The sequence below is a fragment of the Cottoperca gobio genome, unplaced genomic scaffold, assembly GCF_900634415.1.
Source record: "Cottoperca gobio unplaced genomic scaffold, fCotGob3.1 fCotGob3_124arrow_ctg1, whole genome shotgun sequence".
NCBI lineage: Eukaryota > Metazoa > Chordata > Actinopteri > Perciformes > Bovichtidae > Cottoperca > Cottoperca gobio.
In genome coordinates, this window is record NW_021166794.1 from 552,412 (window position 1) to 576,433 (window position 24,022).

The 24,022-nt window shown below is 39.9% G+C and overlaps 1 protein-coding gene across 1 annotated transcript in view; it reads left to right on the top strand.

Moving 5' to 3' along the window:
- oprl1 (opiate receptor-like 1) overlaps window positions 1-24,022 on the top strand; it is a 99,792-nt gene that overhangs the window by 53,996 nt on the left and 21,774 nt on the right. The window lies entirely within an intron of this gene.

Consider the following 24,022-nt stretch of genomic DNA (forward strand, 5'->3'; position numbering starts at 1 on the left):
TGATCTTCATTTTCCATCTCTATGGTTCTCTGCCTTCTCTCTTTCATCTTTTGCTTTCACTGCGGGTCTAAGTTAATAGAGCTGTAGACTACATACATTAAGACAAAACCACATTTGTGTTCAGATTTGATCTTTATCATTACCCAGTTTATGTATATCTGTAATATCTAACAGGTTGGGCCAATGAAAGACGCCATTGACCATCGCTCATAGTCATCGACCACTTAGTCACTAAGGTTGGATGACTCACACAGCCTCAGTCCGCAGTCCGAGTGCTCGGCACTTAACAATATCATCGTCCGTTGTGATGTTGCAATGTGGACATGGTCATATTCCAATTTGGTAGAAGTCGCCCAACCCTATATATCGTAACAGATCATGGGGCACAAGTAAAAGACGTCCACATAAGGCTTGTGTGGTAAGAAGCCGTGTGGCAGCGCAGTGGCCACAGGTGGAAACCAGCGTCCCCGCAGTGAAAGCTAGGCAAGAGAAGAAAGACACACATCCATCAGTTACGATCTAAGTAACCGCTCTGCAGATATTGAGCCTCATAGACAAATATCTTTTCTTGTTTCATTTACGAAAAGCAATGGTAGCACCTGTTGCTGTCACAAGTTTATTTACTGGTGGGAAAATGTCCTGACCACCTGGCATCCCTAGTCAGCATTTAACCAGAAACAATTGTTTTACCAGGAGTTTAACACACACACACACACACACACACACACACACACACACACACACACACACACACACACACGGTTGTGGTGGGGTTCACTGCAGTCATCACTGCTCAGGGCCTCTGTGAGCCATTCCCCTAAATGAGGGTCTCACATGGTGAAGCAGAATGAGACGATTTACCATCATCAGCGCTAACGCTGCCAGGCCAGGCCACTTCAACACATGATCACGCCTTTTTTCTTTTTTTAGGCTTCCAGACTTGATTTTTAACAATAGACAGGCTGATTTATGACCAGGGAGCGCTTCATTTGCAGTAAGAGGTGGTGTGGGGTTTGATGGTGAACGAATAGAAGGAATTATATGAAGAAATATTGCGGTGATTTATAAAATTATTATGAGCAGAGCAAATTTTATCTGCTCATGTGGTCGGGTCAAAAACACCAGAACATGTAAGTTAGTATACTTTGACATGAAATTTATATATTTTGAATTTTATCAATGATTTTGCAACATTACCAAAACATGTAGTTTACTGTCGTGACTTAAGCTATATGTACACTTTTTGACTGAAAGTTGTGCACGTTGCATCAGCTTAATTTCATGACGAAAACATTTAACACATTGAGGAAAAACGAGAATTTCAATTATTTAATTAGATTTTAATTTTAATTAAGTTAATCACCTAGCCCTACTTCATGAGAATCCACTGCCTTGCTACCGTTAGCCTTTGTAGCATTTTTTCAATTAAAAAAAGTTTTACGAGATCAAAGATTGACCTTTTATGAAGCGGGATGAAGTGAAAGTGTCTGACACAGGAGCACATATTGCATGCTGTAAATGTTGGTTTCTTTTAACCATGTCCACAATATTTCCGCAAAAATACGCACTCTCCCTGCAACAAAAAGAAGCATGAACAGCACTACACAAATGAAGGGTGTACAATATATATATGTAGGAGTCCCGCCTCTTTTATATGTCAGTACACCTGTGCATCTTCGCTCATAGCTCCTCCCGCGAGCCTCCTCTTCTTGAGATCCATTTTAGGAATTGAGACATTCTTCAAGATGGCGCGCTGAGATCGATTTCAGGGACAAAAGCAGGAGGGGGGCCAAGAGGAGGAAGCACAAAACAGAGAAATGACAAAAAGCCCTGTGTGACGCTTGCATTGACGTTGCCAAACACCCTTAGCGAGTCTAATTTAAAAAATATTGGAATTCATTAAAATCCCATCAGTAGTGTTTGTGTGGCTGCATGTCATTAAGAGGAGGACAAACAAACAAATAGATCCTGGAGGACAAAGAGTACTGAAATGAGAGTGTGAGGTTAAAAAAAATGAAAGCCCGAAGGGAACATAAAGTCAACAATGTTAATAAAGGAAAAAAGGCCTGAGCTGAAACGAGAGGAGGGCAGAGAGGAGACAGAAGAGTGGATTCGATGTCATTGGCTTGATTGGTACTTGTTGGTGTAAGTAGCTAAAGACGGAGACGGGAAGGAGCTCCCTATTGATGTCAGGTCAGCAGAAATTTGTCACACCTTCTGTCGCAGACTGAAAACTCACCTGTTTTTGGTTTGGTTTATTTGAAGCTGTTGTTCTGCACTTAAATTATCTCATCTATTTGAAACTAATGTACTTGCAAGATTCTTGCTGATCGGAGTTGTATCTTCTTGATGGTTTGCACTTATTGTGAGTTGCTTCGGACAAAGGCGTCAGCTAAATGAACTGTAATGTAATGTAATAGCAAGCCGCTGTTTTAGCGAATCAGGTGGAAATTACACCCAGGAAAATAATCTGGCCCCTCATGTTTCGAAAAGCTTTTACTGGTTGAATCATCAAAGTGAAGAGTAGCAAAAAACAGACCTTTAGATGGTATACAATTTAGATCAGAAGAATAAGATGAAGAAAGAGCAGGAGAAGCATGAAATGTTTGTCATTGGATTGTTGATGCAGGGTGAGGACGATGTGGAGGAGGGTAGGTGTTTGAACGCCCCATGGGTTACATTATGGTCCAGCCCTAGAACAGATAAGTGGGAGAAAAAATCTGAACTCAAGAGGTGAGGAAAGAGAGACCAGGGAGGGAGGGGACAAATAGATGAGATGGAGAGACAGCATGAGGGGACTGATGAGTGAAGGGTCATGCTTCCTAATTGGGTACTTGTTGTTGTTGAGTGTTGTTGTGGGCAGAGAGAAAATGGGAGGAAGAGGAATGGAGGATGAAGGATCCTTTTCAAAGCCTTTTAGAGTAGGAAAGAACACTATCATGTCCCCTTGAATTGAAAGAGAAAAGCACAATATCACTCTGGCCTGCTCCATACAATCAGCCACAATTAATTCATTAAGACTCTCATTTGCAATTAGAGAAGGCATCTTGACAAGTAGCTTGCTGCAGAGACAGTTTGGTTTACTTTCTCTCAGTAAATGAACTAGAACTAAAAGAAGAATGAAGAAAACACAGTGGTAAACATGGATTGAGAGATACACATGGAGGATAGAGGAAGAGGTGACTTTAAAGATTTGTTTAATGTTTTCCAAATCTGCAATTCTTTTGGGTAGATATAGAACAATAATAAGTGAGGAAAAGGTTAAAGAGGAGAAGGAGAAATGAAGAAACAGGTTGATGTCTAGAGACACAGAGTGAGAAGCAGAGAGACAGAGAGATACATTTGAGGAGACAGGAGGCAGAGGAGGGGAAACATCAAGGGACAGAGGCAGGAGGGAAGGGCGAAACAAGGAAGATAAAGATGTGAGAGAACGGAGAGGTGATAAATTGAGAAGAGTGGGACTTCTCACCCTGTGTGGATCCCCTCAGGAGGGTGAAGAGATGAGTTTCTACTTCTGCAGGGATCTCTGCAACATGATTCTGGTGAAGAGGGTTTAGAGAGAACGGGCACTTTCTCTAAGACTGATACAGCGTAGGCCAGACCGAGACTCTAAAGCATCAGACAATGCTTAAATGGACCCGTAATCAGGGAACAACAGTTACTGCGCATCACTCCACCATTATCATGTATGCGCTGTGTTTTTTTCCTGGCGATGTGCTGATGAATGCAGTGAGCAAATAGTTCCAATTTGTTGCACTTTGAACCCGAGCGACGCTGATGTTTGTGGTCACAGTTAATGCCTGGAGGCTACAGCTTTTGCTGTGATTAAAGGAACTGGTTTGAGTCCAACGGGGCAAGTAACACAAGAATCAGACCAACCAGCAGTTAATAATATCTAAACCACTTTCTTTTTTTTAGCCAAACTGTTGCAAGAGCGGTTTGAGCAGTTAATTAAAAGGATGTTTACGCCACACAGTTGGGTCTTGATTTTTATTGTCCGCCTTTATTTCCTTTCCCAAACCGTTCCGTCTAACCTGGGGGTTTGTATACAACCTGTCTGATCGTGCATGCTTGTATTTCGTGGCTTTTTGTTAGCAATTTATGTGGCATCGCTACATTCACAAATCTCCGCAATTAACAAGCTGAGTACGATGTTACCATTTTATGAACCAGGTAAAAGAAGCAGATGGAGCTGAATCTTTCACTGTCTCATGAGTTAAACAAAAAAACTAAACATACTGTCAGTTGAGTTATCCATTAATGGGGAATGTGGTTTTAACTCAAATATGCTTTGCTGTAGTGTCTCATCAGTACCAAAGGTAGCGAGTCAAACTGACCATCAGGTTGTGTTGATGTTAAAATAGGACCTGCAGTAACTTTTTAAAGCCTGAATTGTTATATAATTTACCTCAAACATTCATTTGTACAAAAACCGAGACAGTTTTGAAAATGATCTCCTCTCAGATGATTCTGATGAGCAGCAGATAAACAGGCCACAGGTTATTGGTCTCCTACTCTCCTGCTCCAGTGTGTAATTAGATGGGCTTTATCCATGGAGAAACAGAGCACCATCAAACCTTATCCAAACTAATCTCACACATGATTAACCCATGCCCTCAGAACAATAGTGTGATGATTGGTGGGATGACGGCTTAGAGGGAATGTGGATTCATCCAGGAGATAGTCGGGATAATACAGTTTGGACTGAACGCAAGACTGACTTCTTAAATATTTGCAGGGAACGCTTTAGTTTCTAAGTAAAATAACAAAAAAAATGGCAAAGCCCACTAAGGAGCACATTTATTCAAATTAGACTGTGAGCTCTACTAGAAGCTCAGTAACTGAATTACACAGTAGTGCATACATTATAAAATGTCTAATAAAATATTATAAAAAAGAAAAGAAAACTGCGGTTTTCAGTCAGTTTCAGGTCTCATGTATACATTTCCATTTCCTTCTTCCATATTTAACATCCTAAAATACAGTAACCCACAGGTCATTGTGAATCAACCCGTACAGTGTCAAATTAGGAGCATCAAGCCAAGCATGGCAGTTATCACATCCACTCAACTCAAACCTTACCTGCTGCCATCATGAATAAATGTATAAAAAAATAAAATGGCTACCATCAAACTCTTGTGAAAGTTTCAGAAGAAAACTTTAAAGCCATGGCAGGCTTTTTCCTAACTTTTACATCTCCAAAAATCAAATTTCCAAAGGCTGCAATAACCTTTCACCACCCTTCTACGCACGCACACACACACACCACACACACCACACACACACCACACACACACACACACCACACACACACACACTGTCAATACACAGGTAGAAATTTAAATGTTCTAGTTCTCATCGTGCATGAACTGTTCAACTGTAAAACTCCAGATCTGTTCGTGCATTTTAACAAATCTTTTCTTGGCCTATTTGTTAGCTGTTTTCTAGAGGGTAGATTGTGAGGGCTGTGTGGCCCACAGCTAGCCGCACACAGCCAGCCCGACATGTCTACGACCACTCAGGCCAACCTGGACTGGCTGGGCAGCGAGCCCAAGGGACAACCGCCGGGCATTCGTGCGGATGTGAAGCGGTGGTGCGCATCCTATTCCCAAATGTCAGCTAGTTAACTCACCGGCCACACGAAAAGCACCCCATTCCATTAAATGAGGTGCCGTTTGAAAGATTTGGAAAGGACCAATTAGACCAGAGTGCACCGGGATACCGCTTTGTGTTGGTCCTCATGGATTATGCAACGTGATATCCCTAGTGAAAACCTTGTTCTGGTCTCTTGCAGTAGGCTGTGTCCTGGAGGAGGGACATGTGCGCAACAGCTTAGCCTCAGGACCTTGAAGCAATTTGAGTATTTTGTTGCCTGGAGAGGCTAAGACTGTGATAATTAAACTGTTTTGTCTCCACCAAACCTCCTCTCCTTCCGTCATTTTTATCTGAGTGAGAGCAGGATACTCTCACAGCCACTTCAGAGCAACAATGCAACTGAGGAGATGGGTTGCATTAATCTTGGTGGGTTTGAAAACACGGGGTGAAGCGCAGAGAAAGCAAGAGAAAAGAGATTGTCCATTATCGTGGCCAACCAATATTGTGTTAAACAATAATCTAGTGTTAACAACCAAGCCTTATGTTTTAGTGTTTGTGCACTTACATGTGGGTATATGTAGTTCCTACCGACCCACAAACTGAAATAAGACAACTGAGCATTCAACAAGCCATTCAGATTTTGCTCTTCTTCACGTGTCAAATTCAGGCTGAATAAACTTTCCCCCATCTGAGTATCTCCAGCTTGAGAACTGCCTTTTTAGTCATATTTGTCTCGCAAGCCAATCAGAGACTGGGCCTATTTGGGAGGGGGCCTTAAAGAGACTGAATACAGGTATATTCAGACGGACCGTTTGAAAAGTGTTTTTTGAATATTAAAGCATGTAAACATGTTCTAGCGCGAACCCAAAATACAAGTATGAACCTGAAAATGAGCGTATCCTCCCTATAGATAGTTCCAGTTGCTCCCAGTTTACCTCGTTTCAAGAATTGTCTAAATAAGTCATCTTGCAAGATGAAGGATTAATAAAGCAAGTTTCTTAAAGAAAACAAGCTGAAAAGACATTTAATAGCAAGAAACGAGCAGACTTGCCACAGGTTTCCATTAACAATCCTGATGAGGTCCTTTACCTGGTCCTGGCTGACAAAAAGCATTGGCTGTAATGTCCACAGGAGTTGAAAGGTTTTTGTGATAATGCACAATGTTTTCCAGGAGACGGCAGTCAGCAATCATGAAGCCGACATTCTACTGCTTTTGGCAGAGCTTTGAGCAAGGCCAGCCTGATGGCAGCAGCGATAGAAATGCTGTCGAATGAGGAGATGCCGGTTTACTAAGCACGCTCAACACTTCCCCCACCAAGATTTATAGAAAACTCATTAATTATTTACAGGCTGCCGTTGCTGTATGCATGCTGAACTGCTGTGTGGGAGGGACGTGTTGCATGACTCTTGTCTGTATGTGTGTGTGTGTGTGTACGTAGCATATGCAGCTGCTGACAGTGGCAGAAATGGTCTCCTTTTCTCTGTAATGTCTTCAGATCTCAGTTCGTGATTCTTTTTTCAAGATAATCAGGGCAGCGATGCACCTTCTCATGACAGGGTGTGTGTGAACCAGGTGGAGAGAAAGTCTTGTAGATCCGTGTAAAGGTCCTCACGGGCCCTCTCAGTTTCTCGTAACTGAGGGTCAAATTTTAATCAGGTCTTTGTATGTCAATGTGTCAAGAGTTGAGTAGGTCCAAGCAAACTTGCTTTCAGCTCTGATGATGAGTGTGAACTGTGAAATGCAGGAAGACAGACGTATATTGGTGCTCATTTGGACCGCAGCTGCTTGTTAATTGGTGGCATATCAAACCACTGCCAGTATTGGTGTTCTCTCTCTATTAGCGTATATTTGGGTGAAATTATCCTCAGGTATAATTAATACAGGTTTTTTGAAACACCCTTTCAGATTTGTTAATTATGTTAAATCACTGAGTCAACGAGTGCTGGAGCTGGGCGATAATTCTATATTATGACTCATTGACTTTCAACTGTGTTGACTTTTAGCTGCAAGTTCCGGTAAGATACGCTGTGATAGGGTCGCGCAATATGACGGTATATACCGTGCAAACGTTAGAAATGTGTCCACCGGTAGAGTTTCAGCAACAATGTCTCTGCGGCGATAGCTATGCTCGCGCAATCTTGTGATTCTTGCATATCCAGCTGCCTCGTAAGGTGACCTGATTTGGGAAGACATGCAGGAGGAGAGTGGCATTATGAAATCAGAATGAGGAAAAACTCTTGTTATATGATTACTCACGATTTCTTTGTTAATTGAAGAAGTCAAGGCTTGTTTTGCTTGTTATTGCTTTATATTGCACTGACTGAAGTCAAGCTGGTATTTATTTGCACGCATTAACTTTAAAATCTGTAACACTTAACATTTTTGTTCTCAGGAAACTGAAAGCTTCCATTTTTACTTAATTTTAGTTTTACTGTTTTGAGTTTTTTAACTGTAATGTGATGCAAATATAAGAAGAAAATAATCAAATGTGATGAAGTACGTTATGGTTATTTTAAACCATTAATTAATTGAATTTACAGAACACTTACTGTATCGTGATATATACCGTTACGTGATATAAAATGACATATTCCATGAAAAGTTAAGCCAATGCGGAAGAGCCTTACACCAACTACAATGGTTTCAAAAAGAAGTCCATTTGTATAAAAGTCTATGAGAAAATGACCTGACTTCTCACTTGTTTTATGCCCTTAATAACATTTTCCTGATATATTTATAGTCTCAATCAATTCAATACAGCAAGAAGTTCATTTGGGAAATGATGGTTCTATATAAAGTAAAATAGATGATAAAGCAGCATAAACTTTCGGCCGGGGCTATCTTGTGATTGACAGCTAGCAAACCATGGCGGTGTCCGGTCTGGGAACTCTTCATGTTTTCATCTTACGTTAACCCTTTCACAGTGTTTTCAGTGAATGAAAATGTATTGTCACCTTAAAATGAATTTTCCAGCGTTTTGTCATTTCTTGTTGAAAAAAAACAAGATGGCGACGCCCAAAAAACACCAAACTCTAGGCTTCAAAACAATGGGAGACGTCACGTAAACTCCCTATATACAGTCTATGATATCAGCCGTTCATTAAAACTAACCAAATATATTCAGCTAAGCGTTTGTTTTACTATTAAAAGACCTTAAAGGCAGTTACTCACATTTGGAGAAGGCCAATTCCAAAGACACCACTTCAGAGGACACATTTATTGATCGCCTTTTTGCTACTTCAGATTGTGAGCATGTAAATGCATACTTAATCAAAACAATGTCATTAAGCACAGTTACACATTGGCAGCAGGCCTCATTAGAAAACAGTGAGATAAGGTCTGTGCTTGGAATAAATCAAGGCTGCTGGCGTAATGCTGATATCATCACCACAAAACATGTTTGAAATGTTCCAGAACAGTTTGTTTCTTTACACTTGAAAAAAAGTTTGAAGTGGAGACCAGAAAATAAAAGTGGAGGATTGGATTTATATTGTTACCAGTGCAACTTATTTATTTATTGTTCTGCTCCATAACCTGTTGACTTGATAAACTTCTTTTGAATATTTTTAATTATTTTTTCATCTAAATGTTGCTCACATTCCTTCTTTAGCTCTGAGAATCTCTATTTTATGATCTCTTCTTTCTTGAAATAGTTTGGGCCTTCTGTAGAAGCTTTGACGGGTGGATGCTTTTATTGCGCATCAGTCATCTAAAAGCTTTGACAAAAGCCCATCTGACGCCTCCAGTGCATTAATTTGCCTTTACTTCGCTCGCATTGTTGCTCTGGAGTATAAAATAAGAAATAATGAATGGAGCAGCGATGTTTCTCGTTCCTTTGTACCTTGCTCTTTAGTCCTAGTGCTTCTGTCTGTTGGAGCCAAGTTTGTTTTTACATATAAAAGTACACTTAAATCTGCTGAAAGTGACTAACACAGAAACAATAGTTTCAATGCGTCTTTCTGCCTTTCACAGTTTCCTCAATAGCTCTGTGTCGTCCTCTTATCCTACAGTTGAACCACATACAAGATGATGTCCTGGCAAACAAAGATAAGAATAGACAAGGCAGAGTGTTTGCGTCATTGTTTGGAGACAGAAAGAGGACAGAAAAAAGAAAGGCTGCAGCAAAAAAGACACATGCTTCAAACCAGCCAGTGCGATTGAGAGGGAAAGATGAGAGGCAAAGTCACAGCTGTGAACATTTTGAAGGTGAACAAGCATGAGACTGAATCTAATGGTCACTTTCATAGTTGCAGTTTGAATAGTTTCAGATGGTCAGTTAATTTCATTCTGGTGGATATATATTGAAGCGTACGGGGAAAAATACTACACAGAACAGTGGCACTGGCTACAGGAAGACGACGGCAGAACCAGCAATAAATACACTTTATTTTTCAAGCTCTGTTTTGCGCCTTATCGCCTCATCGCCTTCAGCTGTTCACAAAACTTAAAAGCACAAACAATGAAGCAAGTCGCTCAGAAGCATCAGAAACTGAGACTCTCTCGCCAGGTGAACGACACGTTTCCTCCCAACGGAGGAAAAAGCACCTGGAACACACAGCGGACTGCTACCAGCGGGCCCTTAGCCCACAGAGGTCCATTTTCGGCTGGGTTTTTAGTCCGCTTTTCGTCCGGTTACCACCCCATGCCCCTCTCGTAACCTTCCGTTATTACGTCTTAACAATACCTAATCAAACTCCCGCGCACTGGTCTCGTCTCTGTCCTGAAGACTCGTTTGGGCCACGGAGAAATTATTTCAGCACCGGCTACGAGGAAAGGGGAGAGGGACGGGGATGCGGGACCTCTTATATGATTCAACTGCTGACCTTTAGTCGGCCTCGGGAGCTAGGCTCGGCCGCCTCTCTCTCTCTGGAGAGGAAAAAACCTTGCACGACTTTCCCGGACCTGCTTTTAATCTTAATCCGCTCGGATATCCTCCGTCTAAAATAACCACTAGGCTTCTTAACAAAGTCGAGAATCACCGACAACTCGAAGAACGTTCACAGATAGTCACCGTCAGATAAACATTTCCCAGCATCAATTCAATCACAATGCAATGCAGAAAGCTCTTTGACACTTTACAAAAATCCAACTAGATATAAGATTTTCCCCGCTGCTCTGGGCACTCGGCCAGTTTCGGTTTTAAGTGTCCCTATTCAGTGATACAGGTTATCTCACCCGATGTGTCCTATATGCTGTGTGTACAATATTTTGGAAAATCAGCAGTGTGTCAGCCGAAAAATGATGGTTACCGTGAAAAGACTCCTCTCTCTGGGTGTCCTGCAGTCCTCTCGCTTGAAGAAAAGTTGAAGGAAGGACTCCGGCCAAGGCTTTCTCAAGTTTTCACAACACTATTATTTTCGTTTTAATCAAGGTTATCAAAAATGTAATACAAAGAATCAAAATAAAGAACAGTTTCCAATATGACAGTTATTCAAGTGGCTTACTCCAAGTGTTTGGTTATTGGAAGTCCCGTTATCAGTCCAGGTTCAATGATGGTCAATTTGGTTTCTGTTTATTCTAGCTCCAGCGGCTAAAGTTTTAGGTCTCCGTTTTGATTTCTCTTGAAAATGCAATTGGTGCTTTTCAACGATCAAAACTTGTTTACAATTCTGTAACTTCATCGATCTCTAAAAGCTCTTAGTTAGTTAATTAAAAAGTAATTACCTCGCCAGAGTTTCATGTGTCTCGCTATAGTTTAAGAATCGTGGTGTCTTATGTCAAGCGCGTTAGGACTCCGCTGCCCGTCACTATCAGCCTCCTGAACACGTCAAAAACATCCCCTTATATCTTAAAGTTCTTGCCCATCTTGCACAAAACATGCAAGCGCGTTCTCGACGGACGTTTTTTCTAGTCTTTCTTCCAAAAACCAAACTTCTGAGTAGCGGTTAAACCATATATCATAGTTAAAAAGTTCACATACCGCTTATCGTGTCCTACATACATAAAGCCCCTATCAACAGAGGAAGTGATACCTTTTAGGCCTCAGCAAATGCAATAGATCTTAGTTGACCATAAAACTGTCTTTGAAAACTGATGACCTTTGTAAACTCATAAAAAGAAGAAGAACTTAAAACCATGTCATCACAATGCATTAAACGTATAATCACAATTATAATAGATACAAATACAATATTTATTTTATTTTCTCTTAGGAGTTGTTTTCCTTTCTTGAGAACAAAACATGTTCTCCCCTTTTTCATATTAACCTCAACCTCCCCTTCACACACACAGTTCCAATCAATAGATGAAAATAATGGTTATGAGGCGGCTATGAGTACAAAACATTCTTGTACTCTAATTTAACTTTAACGCAAGTACTACTATATATCAGTACTTCAGCAAGCAAATAAATGATAACATATTTAACTTTAAGATAACCCATAGGTAAGTTCATTCGATGTAAGTGACACACTTCTTCTGTGGTAATGACAAATACTCCATCCATATGTTATCCTGACCATAAATAAATATATATATATTTTAATATAAATATAGTCGGCACCTATATCTTACAGGGGGTAAAACCTCTCCTTAGGCTGCACTAGCCTTTTTGTTTTTCTCAGTATTTTCTTAAATTTTTTGTGCCTATTTTTGGAGTGCCTGTCCACCCTAACACTCGACGGATCATGCCGTCACAACAGCGTAAAGAATAAATGCATGTATGTGAATTGCACCCTTATCCAACTTCTCTCTACACCATCTCATGCAATTCTGAATGTCATTCGTTTTACGCCTTCAACCTGCCACCCTAAGGCAGAACTAAATGACCTGCCCATCTGCACACACATACTCAATTAAGTTTACCTAACTAGAGCCAAGCTGCCCCAATAATATCTTCTTAAAAGTCCATGCAGTGCCCGTTCGGAACGAGCACAATGTCTTTGGCATTGCTACTTGCAGTTTTCTTGAGAACTACTCATTATAACTACTTCACACTAGGGATGGTCCTTTAACCAAAAGAACTGTTCGATCTTCAAAGAATGATTGAAGCTGGTGGTAACGTTACTACCAGGTCGTGCTTGCAAGACTATAGTCACACCCGAAACTATGCGTCCTTGGGTTCTGAGCTATTCACCTGCCGTGACATATTGCGCCTCAAGAGTGACCGCCCTTTTTTTTGAACGGCTCCGGTTGGGGAAGTGAATATCCCAAAATCCTTGTATAAAGAGTTTTAAGCATGGAACTAAGTCAACCAACATGTTGCTGTTAACATGGAACATGCTCCACCAATCAGAGACGTCGCTGTCACACTTTAGATTGTCGGTAGTGTCGTACTTCTCCATGACATTGTGAATAAAACGTGTTTTTCTTAAAACTAGGTTTATATTGCACAGACTTGTGGCTTCTACAGGAGCGCATCGTTTCACAATCCCATAGCTCCTAGTGCGCCTACCTTGGATGGCTACAATATTACGGCTAATAATCAAAATCCTTGAAACTCGGAAGCTCTATTAGTGTTACAAATAAATAACACAAATTCGACACCTCACTTCTTTATAGCAATACACCACTTCCTTGGTTTTATATCTAAATATAAAGCAATCAGGGAATTAGGGATTAACCCACTTAAATCTCCATATTCTTCTGAAAAACTGTACATAATTGCCAAATATTCTTACTTAAAACAGAAACATTTGAGTGTTACTATAGTCTTGATGAGAGCAAGCTCTTCTCCTCACAGTCGTCCTTGGTGACTTAAACCGATAAGATCGAAAATCTTGTTTTGTGCAGCTACGCTCCCTCTCAAGTGATGTTCCCTTCTGAACACAAGACTAAAAGTGATGTTCCCGAAATAAAGAGACATGGTAAAAAGAACATCTTAGGAGACACAATGATTCTCTCTCCCTCTTCACTCATTTTCTTTCACTGCCTTAGCTAAAAGCATCAGGGGAAATTACTTTCAGGCGCTGCTGTTCATGAATGTTCTTGCTGAAAAAGATGTCTCGCTGCTGAAAATGCGTTATTTTTACCAGCTGGGATTATGTACGTGTTAATGAAGGAAATACAGAGAAAGTCAATATTGTACAACCTGAAATTGCACCATTGACAATTACAAGGAGATTGATTTTGGATTGATTGTACCCAATCAGAAAAAGCTAAAATGTTGGGGTAGTTTCCAGCACCAGCATCAACCAACATATTAATTAAAGAAATGGAACATACACCATAAGACATTTTACCGCCATTGCGATGATTCAACTTGCTCCTTAGATCGAATCGCCAAATAGCCGAGTATTCACCCCTAAATAAAAAATACAAACATTTGGATATCAGAATCAGAATCTGGTTTATTGCCAAGCAGGTTTTCACATACAAGGAATTTGCTTTGGTGTATAATGGTGCAAACACAGTAGGAGAAATTAAAAATAAGAGCATACAGAAATATTACTAAAAAGAAAACTGTGTACAAGAAATATAAATATAGAAAAATAGAATGTACAGAATGTAATATTTGTATATGTACAGTATATCTCAATTAAAAGTGGAGGAGCTGTGCAATAGTGGTCGTAGCAGAAATGTGCAAAATAGTCAGTGCAAGTTTGCAACCAATCACCTTCTCCCCAGAGAGAATGATGCTGTGGGAGGGGGGAGTGGTTATGGTGCCGGCCCCTGTTGGAGAAGTGGGAGGGTCTCAGACAGGTTAATGTAACGTGTAGAAGGGGGGGAGGGAGAGACAGTGTCAGTGGGGGTGTCTGGCCTTGTTGATGAGGCCGACTGCAGAGGGGAAGAAACTTTATATGATATAATATATACAATCGCATTAAGAAATTCCGAGTGATGTCACTGTCAAATTAGCTTTTTAGGGACATTATTACTGCATATTTGTTATTGTAGAGAAAATACGCATTAAAACTTCCCTGTGACATTAAAAACAAACACAGTGACAAAGGAGGCACACAAACAGTCCACCAGATACCTTTTGTGCGTCATAATAATGTCTTTTGAAATATTTCTCTTGTAGGACAGTGTTATGGCTCTATATTTATATATATATATATATATATATTTGTTTTTTCTTCTTGAAAGCATTACAGTGACAGCCTGTCCTTTCTTTTCACAACAAGGAGACAAACACAGCAATGATGTGAACAGACCTTCCCGGTGGACCAACGGCTCGAGCTTCCATTACAGGAAGACTCTTATTACAGCTGAGACAGTCATTTCAGATAAAAGGGGAGAACATGAGGGAGGAACACTGCAGGGAGACAAGAGTGTGTGTGTGTGTGTGTGTGTGTGTGTGTGTGTGTGTGTGTGTGTGTGTGTGATTGATTGATTTCTTATTATGTTGACATGAGGAAAGTAACTTTAGCAGTAAAGGTGCTTTCAGATCCATGTTCCTGAGGAGCATCCTTATCAACAACCAACTAGAGTGGTCTTCTGAACCTCGCAAGTGGAAATTGTATGACAGCTCCAAGTTCACAGGTTGTGATTGAAGCTGACTACAAAATGGTCTTTTGTCATGTGCTCTTTTCTTGATCCTCTGCATGGCTCTGATTCACAGAATTGTAAAAAGTCATTCAATCACTATTTCTGAAAAGAGCAAGTATGGAGTCCAATTTTGTCCCTAGCAACAGCATTCTCTCAGGTTCAACAGTTAAAGCCACAGCTGCAGCTATAATGTTCTCTCTCTCAACCGCACTCACTAGCATTACACCTACCGTACGCTAAGTTATTCCTAAACAACTGCTACTTCTATAACGCACTTTAAAAAGAAACACCTTAAAAATGCATTTATTTTTTAGATTTGCAATTCTTAGGCCCGGTGGTAAACTGAATATATGTTAGGTTCAGTTCATATGTTGATGGAATAATTCTGTCTTTGAGAACTTAATGACGGCTGACTTTCTTTAAACCATATAATTAAATCATCAATCGTAACTGTCAGATTGACCAAACATTAAAAAAATGTTTTGGCTGCAGCCTTAACATCAAACTATATTTTCTAATTCATGGTAAGGGGTTTGGGCTCAGGTTTAAGATCAAACCAAAGATTACATTTGCTACACATTTGGTGTAAATAGTTCTAAATACTACAGAATACACGCACACAATGTGATTAAGGAAACTTTCCCATGGGGCTTTGCATCCACCTCTTACTGCGTGCAGTATTTCAGGAGCTGTCAGTGACTGTTACTATAATAATACTGTTAATACTTAACTGAAGAAAAAAAGATCCTGTTGGATATAGGTGTCAAAATAATGAATTCAATCTGTGAAAAACCCTGAAGGTGAATTCTCCCGGTGTGAGTAGTTTATGGTGTCCGATGTGTGTGTGTGTGTTCGTGTCAGTGTGTGTGCATCAGATGGGTTGTGTTGGAGCTTGTGTGTTTGTTGTGTCCACTCATGTGCTCATCAGCTACTCAAGTCTCTTATTCTCTAGATTGAATTCTGATTGTCTTAATAAAGTGGGCTTTTGATTGTGGTGTCTGAATAAATTGTGACCTGTGGGACCGCAGTAAGTGGGATGAATGAGAGAACTGTGGGAGCTTTACAAAATCAACAACTTCCACTTGTTAGCCATTAATATGACATCTCAATCTGGATTTTCAAGGGTAATTTGCGAAATTACTAAATGTAGGGTCTAGATAGTTCTTTTTTAAAAGGAACCTTATAAGAGATATCTTTAATAAATGGGGAAAAAGCCTGTCTGGAGAGAACTGTTTGCTATGTTCAGGTTGTAATCTGTTTAATGTCCCAAACTGGTTAAAAAAGTTCACTAAAGCTTTCAAATCTGACTTCATGCACATTGGCATCACACTGGCATCAAAGTAAGAATGCATATTGGACATTTTTTTTTTAGAATTACAAAAATATTTCATTGAAGTTTTTGTAAAATAACTTTGCGCAAGTAGCCGGAGGAAGATTAATCTGCCTGTTGCGAAGAGGAATTTGCTTGGTTCTCATGGCAGTTAATAAGATTTGAGAGTTAGGATTTTCTGTCTAGTGTCATGGTTCATGTTGTAATTATGGAGCACAGATTTCTAGCTGAGTCAATCATTCTGGAATTTAATCCTTCTTCGGGGAGAGAGAATCAGTGCTGCAGCAATGTCTAATGTATTCAAGGCTTTGAGCATCACCATACAAACATGTTCAGTGATGAAAAGTGCATTCTATCCATGATCATCTAGCCGTGAATGTCTTATTAGTACCCCTCGTTTTCTGTGACAAAGTCTTCGAGATAATGAATAGTATAGTTGTATTTTATTCATTCAAATCTGAATGCATAAATGTATGGACAGTGGATGCAGCTGCGGTAGAGTTGTTACACAGTTAAATAGATGTTTGAGTTCTAATTATTTCCTCTGGTTATCAGCAGAGTGAGTATCTTCGCTACACAAAGGATCAATGGTATCCTACCTGTTAGATCCTTGACCTTTCCACGTGGAAAACGGTATGCTTTCCTCAGTTTTCAGTTTTGATGGAGTCATCAATGATCACAGGACTTGGGAGGATGATGCTCCAGCGATTACCAGTAACTGCTTCATGCCTCGGTTGGCTTTACCGGAGCAGCTAGCTGGTGGTGAGTAGGATTGTGGTGGCGCATCAGCCATGGGGGCATCACCCCAGCCAGGTAAATACCACCACCACGACTGGTACCAGGTAATTATATTGTTGTTTTAAGTATTTATAGGCCTGGCTGGAAATGTTCACGAACATTTCTTAAGTGGCTCTTTGGAAAAAAAGAACCTGGAGACCTTAGATTAAAGCCTGGGTTACAAACTGAGCACATGTCTTACGAAAAGGTGCTATCACTTCTGTGCTATCATCTTTGAGTGAGCTAATATTTATTATGCAAGTGCAATACTAAATCACTGAACATTTATGCTGTGGTCAGATTATTTTTAATTTTTGTTTTTGTCACACTCTATTCAATCAAATTTCACCACTAGAGGTTTTCTCAGTCAGTGTTTACTCGCCAGAGCCAACCTGAAGTGGCTTTAGCCTGTCAGCAACTTCATTCACAAAACTGTGTGTGGGGTGTTTCTAAATGACTCAGACTCCCAAACAAAGACAAGAAGAGGATGGACTGGCATAAATTAAAAATTTTAATTTTAAAATGATTATGCTTCATACAATATGTACAACACTTGTATTTGCCAAAAGGACAGCTATGTAAGCACTCATGACTTAATTCCTAAAGTGTTTGTTTAAATTGTATTACCGTAATTGTATTCTTCACAAAACATGCCCACACTCTGAATTTACTGTTCAACATCAGGATACATGTTTCCATAATCCCTCTCGCTGTGCACTTGAATCCCCTTTCAGCTTGGCAGAGATAATTGTACATCGTTTGGATTGCTCTCAGAGACTCTTAAAGACCTTGAAGAATAGGGCTGACGATGTCACCAGAGGAGAACTTTGATAATGACACTGCCAGCACCTCTGCAGCAGCTGGCAGACGTGAATTGGATACTGTGATTCTCATCAAGAAAGGTTTTCCTTCTTGATCTCTTCCCTCTGAAGACACACAGGGCTGTAGCAGGATACATAGGTCCTTATGAATCTGCCTCATTAAAACACAGAGGGAGGGAGTGGATGAGACACAAAGAGACAAAGCATAAATAAAATGATTTATTGTAAAGGGAATATTTATCCAGCAGTATTGAAGGGTTCTGCTCTCTGATGCTTTTAGGGTTAGGGTTATGGTTAGGGGTTAGGTTTGGGGTTAGTTTTGGTGTTTAGGGTGTCAGGTTTGTGAGTTGTTTGCACTGGCCTACTGATCTGTGGGTGGGTGTCGCTAGAAGTATGCTTGGTGTAATGGGATGCTGTAAGGTAAGTAGGTTCCAGAGGAGGATCAGGGCACCAGGCAGAATCCATGTTGTGTGTTTGTGTGTGATTTATGTGTATTTATAAATGTAGCTGTGTGCACCAGGATTCAAAAAGGTGTTGTGCTGTGGTACAATGGATTTTGTCTTTTTCAGTGGTAAATGTGTCCTGTGGAATTATAGGAAGGTGGCTTTACAGTTGAATGAGTGGGTTGGTGTGAGGTGGGATTCTAAAGATGTTAGAATCTTTAGAGAGAGGGAGAAGAGGAGAGGGATTGGGGGGTAGAGGGGTGGGTAGTCAGCCTGGGGCCATAACGTTTTCTCGCCCACCCCTTGGCAATTTGGAGTGCCATTGGGTTCCGGGGTGTATGAGTGTGTCAATGGTGTGTTGGTAATGTTTTTGTAAAATGGTCTTGTGTGCAACCAGTTTATTGTGTTCCTTTGTATCTGAGTGCGTGTGTGCTCGGTGGATGGCTTAATAAAATCTGTGAGACTTGTCTCATCATGCCTGGCGGAAAAGTTTGTGTAATGATAGCCCTATTAGTAACCTGTTTGTGATGTGTGGCCTGAATTATCTTGATATATTGCTTGCTAATGTGTCTGGTTTTTGGGTCTGGTGGATGGTTGAGTGATGGGTGTAACTGTGTGTCTAAAACTGTAGCTCTGTGTGTGGTGTGTCTATGTTGTGTAGTGGCAGGTGAGTTTGCAAGTGGCTGTGTAGTGTGTATGTGGTGTGTGGTGTGTGGTGTGCCTGTGTGTGGGCCGTGCATGCTTTCCAGATCCACTCAAATGCACAGCCTTGCCTCTGTGCACAAACATTTCAATTGTGGTGTAGTAGGCTCTTACCTTTCCTGAAATTATGCTGGGGCAGGTGGTGAATGTCCCTCAGGTAGCAGGTCAAGGCCGGGAGGTTGGCGCTAGTCCGGGTTGTGGAGTACTCAGAAACAGAGCTCTGGATCTTGTTTTAAAGTTATTTTTGCTTGGTTCAAGGTGGCATCCATAAAAGCAGAGCCCACACCGACAATTAAAAATGAACTTTATCTTTTAAATTTCTTAAAACACTGAGGTTAAAAACAGTGGGTTTAAAAACACAGATTCAAATTCAATAAAACCGAATAAAAGAAGCATAAGTTGTGCGCAGTTGAGTGGATTCCCTGACGTTTCGCAAGAATGTTGCTTCCCCAGAGGGATATGGAGAGTGGCACGGCTCCAGATGTTATACCTATCTGCTAGGTGTGAGTGTGGTGTGATTGGATAATTGTCATGGTGGGAATTAACGTTTTGGGGAGAGAGATGGTTTTCTGGAAGTCAATTGCGTCATCTGGGTGGAATTTGTGTTGAAACTGATTGGATGAACTGGTGGGCATGGATGCCAATTATCCAGGTATGTAGAATTGTGGCGGGGAAGGCAGATGTATAGCTCCATTGGTAGGGCTGTGCGCTGGTGGCTGGGAGACCGGGGTTTGAAAAGGATTTATTGTAAAGGGGATGTTTATCCAGCATTATAGAAGGGTTCTGACCTCTAATGATGCTTTTAGGGTTAGGGTTAGGGTTACCTGCTACTTGAACTGCCCTTAAATGTATGCATACGTTCAACTTTGGGGTTTATTTCAATGCAAACCAACATCATTTTCAGTGTTCCAAGTGCTGGCAGGAATTAGTTGTTGTTAGCTATTAATAAAATGCTCTACTCACAAGTCGCATATTTCCCAAACTCGGTCCTAATCTCACTCTCCACCTCTATTGTAGTGTTTCCAGGGAAAGAAATATACAGGGCAAGCAGTGATCATCTTTTGGAGGGGAGTTTTAAATTGCCCACTAACCAATATAGCTGCCATGTTCATCTGCAATAATAAACACAACCTATACTACTATACTATACTCATAGTTTCATGTAAATCATGACTCTTTTCAACAAATAGATAGATATTACAAACTTTGATTGCTTTTTCTACGGGTTATGATTTGTTGCTTAATATAAGTAGTGAGGTTAAGAGTAGATGGATGGAACAAAGTGTGTTACTTTGTATTAACTGCTTGTTCAGGAATGTGACAAATCTCCACTCAACTCCACTCATTGTTCTGGTGCTTTTTGGCTGTAAGAAAATGTATTGCAAGGACCTGGTATCTCCCATCAAGGTGTACTTATTCATTTTTTCCTATGATTCATCCAAACAAAGTAAAGTGCTCCAAAGTTCAAATAGTTAAATAAAATAGTCCAAACATCTGGTTGCTTTATGCTTCTGCAGCTACAAATCTGAAAGAGAAGTGTGGGCTCACTCTGATCACCTTTAACTCGTCTTTTTGTCGCGCTGTGTGGGATCGGGTCGGCTTCACATTTGTCCGCATTGTCTGTAATGTAAGCATTGTCAGGTTTACATTATTTCACAGCAGAAGTGATGGTGTTATTTGTGTTCTGAAGAGCCATTCATCTGCAATGAAAAGCCGGAAAGTGTAACACAAGTTTTACTCAGACACTGAGGGAAGACAGAGAAGCCTGAGAGATTTAGTCTTAGTCAAAGACATACAGACATATTTTATGCAAAGAGCAGTTTTAAAAGTTGCTGTCAGTGATGTAGTGGGTTGGAGGTTTCATTAGTTTTTTTCTGTCTAATAAACCTTGATGAATTACAAGAGTGCTAGCCCTTGCCGACCTCCATTTTGAAGAAATTTCAAATTAGCAGACATCTTCTCAAGATAAGTAGAGAAGCTTTCATATTCAAGATAATCTGCTAATCATGGGAACTAGCATAAATGATATGACATCTAGACAATGTATTAATATTGCTTGCAATAAAGTATCGTGATCATTCTTTTCTTCCTCTTTTTCAGAGATGATCTTCTTAAGATTTTTGTCCATTCTGTCTGTTTTTAAATTTGAGTTTTAATATGAAGTTTCCTTCTTTTACTTGTTTTGTTATTTAAGTATCCCTCAATCTGTGCAAACTAAAAATATACTTTATTGTATAGCAAATGGATTAATATATACTGTATCTTATTTGATTAAAAGGTGTTGGAATACATATCTTTTTTTAACTTTGGACAAGGCTAGCTTTTTCAACTAATGCTAAACTAAACGAATCAACGCCTGGCTGCCATACTTAATACATAGACATGACAATAGTATCGATAATCACATCTCACTTTATGAGGAAACAAGTGTATTTCCCTACTTTCAGATCATCAAGAATAAAGTATACATAAAAAGGATTTCAGAGGACGTGAAACAAATGAGCTTCTAGTAGTAATACATGATGTAGGCTTGTTCTGGGAGTCTTTCTTTCTTTTCTTTTGTTATTAAGCTGTCACTCCAACCATCCAGCGTCAGTAATAAGCAACGCTCACTATTCCAATCCTAATTTAATTCCTGAAGAGGAACAGTGTTGCCTTCGGGATATAAAATAGGTCGAGATATCTATCTCATTTATTTGAGTCAAACAGAACATTTAAAATGCATCTCTATCTGAGGAACGGGAAACAGTTGGACAACAAGGGATTAGAACCGCTGTGAAAACAAAAGAACACACTATTACACTTATTTCCTTCAAAATGTCAATGATGATTATTTTAATATTGTACTTTGTAGTAGTTGGACACTGTTTTCCATGTGTTCTGTACTATCAAACGATCCCTATTAAGTTGAGTATGACCTGGGACACATAATACACACACAGGCGCCTATTCCACAGCAAGTTAAGATTAGGTGCCTGCACACACACACACACTCACACACACACACACACACACACACACACACACTCACACTCACACTCACACACACACACCTGTGCCAGCGTGACAGCTCTTTCAAGCCGACACTGTGCAGACCGGCAGTTTGTGAATAATTCAAAGTGATTATTAATATTTGAAACGGAACAGCACAGCGGGTGAAAGAGTCATCTGATAGACTCCTTTCATCCTCCTTCCTCCTCCCTCCTTTAATGGAGAGAAGAAGCGAAGAGAGAAATGGAGAGAAAGAAAAGTGTCAGAGATACACATGGAAAGAGATGAAGAAAGGAAGAAGCTGAGTGTGACTGAGGAAAGTGAAGACAGAAATTGAGCCTCTGATGGTACTGGTTCTATTATGTCAAAAAGGGCAACATCATCTGCAAAGAAAGAATCACACAAGATGAAACACCTTTATGAAACTAGAGTGTCCAGTTACTTTGATCAAAAATCATCTTTTGTTAAGAATACATGAAGACCACGCTGCCAAAACCTTGACTGAACATTAAATACTCATTGAGAACCATCTTTCCCTTACCAAAAATGTTTCTATTGGTACTAAAACCTTTTCATCATATTAAAGGCAAATATGTGATTTTTGATACTGGGCTATGTAAGTAAAACTCAGAGGTAAACAAAAGTACACAACTCTGATTAAACAAGACTAAGAGTCATACCAAAGGTGTCACAGTATTCATCTGATCAACAGGCGGCTGTAAACATGCCTAGATGTGCTGCAATGTGTCAGTAAAAGTTACAAAATAAGAAGGCTGCAAGGTAGTAAACATTGTTGGATTTAAAATACTAAAAATAATAGCTTGGCTTTGCAAATGTTTTATGGAGAAAGAAATGCACTCGACTGGTTTGTGAGGCCTCAAGGATACACATATCGAGTAACACTGAATGGAAACATGACATTTGTTTATTTACAAGGAAACTCCACTGCACACATCTAAATCTAGTGGGGCTGTTGCTTTAGTAACTGACTAATCCAGAACACTGATGAACTTCGAACATAATTAGTTTTTGCCACTCAGCTTGAGATCCTTCTTTTGGTAGATGTGCGATTTTAATGAATTGCACAATCTTGACCTTATTGCTCTCAATTATACATCATGCTTCACCAAATTCAGCACAATTCATTATCTGCTACAATGTGTTCCCTGAAAGGTTCAGTCCATGAACTACATTGATTAAAATGTATTACAATTACAAAATAATAGTTGCATACAAATAAAGGAGAAATAAAATACATGGAAAGATGCACTCAAAGGGGGGAAAGAACAAAACTAAACATATAACTGTGGCTGTGAGGCAAACAGAGCAGGAGAAATACAAAGATAAATAATTTGGTAACTCATTTGACATGGCATGAATACAATGATCTGAGCAGAGAGCTGAAAGAATACAGTCCAGGTGACAAGGACATATATTTGTCAGGTGTTTTATATCTGTGTTGCTGTTTATAGGTAGAGAGATAGAAGTGGTGTTTACTGTACATGCAAGGTACAGAGTAATCTGATTCTCATTAGTCATGTTTCAAATAGAATTAGTGAACCGGGTGTTTCCCTGTTTGGTTCAGTTTGTACCACAATTTGCCTGGAACTGTGATTTCTGGTCAGGAAGTGAGCCAACACAAACATGGATATGAGTGAGAAGAGTCAAATGCAGTAGCTTTCACTTTGAAAGACAGCAATATGAAGCAATACTCAAATGGAGCTTTGTCTTTTTGACAGGAATAAACTCTTAAAAAGGGAAATTATGGCCAAGAGAAAAGTATAATTAACGTCCAGCTGGGATTATATCAACTGGATTCAGTTGCAGGCTGACAAGTCAGCAGAACTGCCCAAACATCTAAAGATACTCTCAGCTCATGTTACTTTTGTTTACTATCTGTGACTTTTATGTAATGAAGTAGGATTTGCTTACA